This window comes from Oryzias melastigma, linkage group LG7 (genome assembly GCF_002922805.2).
Source record: "Oryzias melastigma strain HK-1 linkage group LG7, ASM292280v2, whole genome shotgun sequence".
NCBI classification, from domain to species: Eukaryota; Metazoa; Chordata; class Actinopteri; order Beloniformes; family Adrianichthyidae; genus Oryzias; species Oryzias melastigma.
This window is the reverse complement of record NC_050518.1, coordinates 9,542,321-9,542,968: the sequence shown is the minus strand read 5'-3', so window position 1 is coordinate 9,542,968 and position 648 is coordinate 9,542,321. Positions and strand designations below refer to the sequence as shown.

Below are 648 nucleotides of genomic sequence, written 5' to 3'. Positions count from 1 at the left end.
CAGGTGCTCCCATAAAGAGGGCAGGAGAGCAGGTAGGAAAAAGGAGGGAATCAACACCCCTTAAAAAGAGAGGAGATAAAAGGTAAAGAAAAAAACGGAAACACAACTACACCCAGTCCCCATACCCCACAATTAATCTGTTCATTCCACCAACTCTCCCTTTGTTCCTTCATTTACTTCAAACACAACCTAACAAATTTACGTTAAGCACAGCACAACAACATAGTCACATTTGTTGCTTTCTCTTGAAATTTGACTGCTAAAGAGAATCCCCAGAAGGCTTTAGCAGGTATTAAAAAGAAAGCATAGTATGATGATAGTAAAAGTAGGGATGGGTCATAAATTGGTGCCAGTATGGGTATCAGCCAATATTTGCATAATTTAAGTTTAATTTTAATCTGTATCAGTTTGATATGAATAAATCCACTGATATTGTTCTGTTTGAAGATACACTTTATTTTTAAAATGTGTTCTTGTTTCTAAAAGATTGCTGGAACTGAGAATCTTATGTCTGCAGTCATAGTAATTGTTCTGACTGCTTTCATTTATTTTTTAATTTTGATAAGGATACATGTTGATGACACACAAACACACACACCATGATGAACCATAAAATGATTCACTAAAGTGATGCAAAGAAGAAATCTG

General features: G+C 35.2%; 1 protein-coding gene across 11 annotated transcripts in view; it reads left to right on the top strand.

The window, feature by feature from the left end:
• LOC112159176 (neuron navigator 1) overlaps nt 1–648 on the top strand; it is an 86,881-nt gene that overhangs the window by 9,241 nt on the left and 76,992 nt on the right. The window lies entirely within an intron of this gene.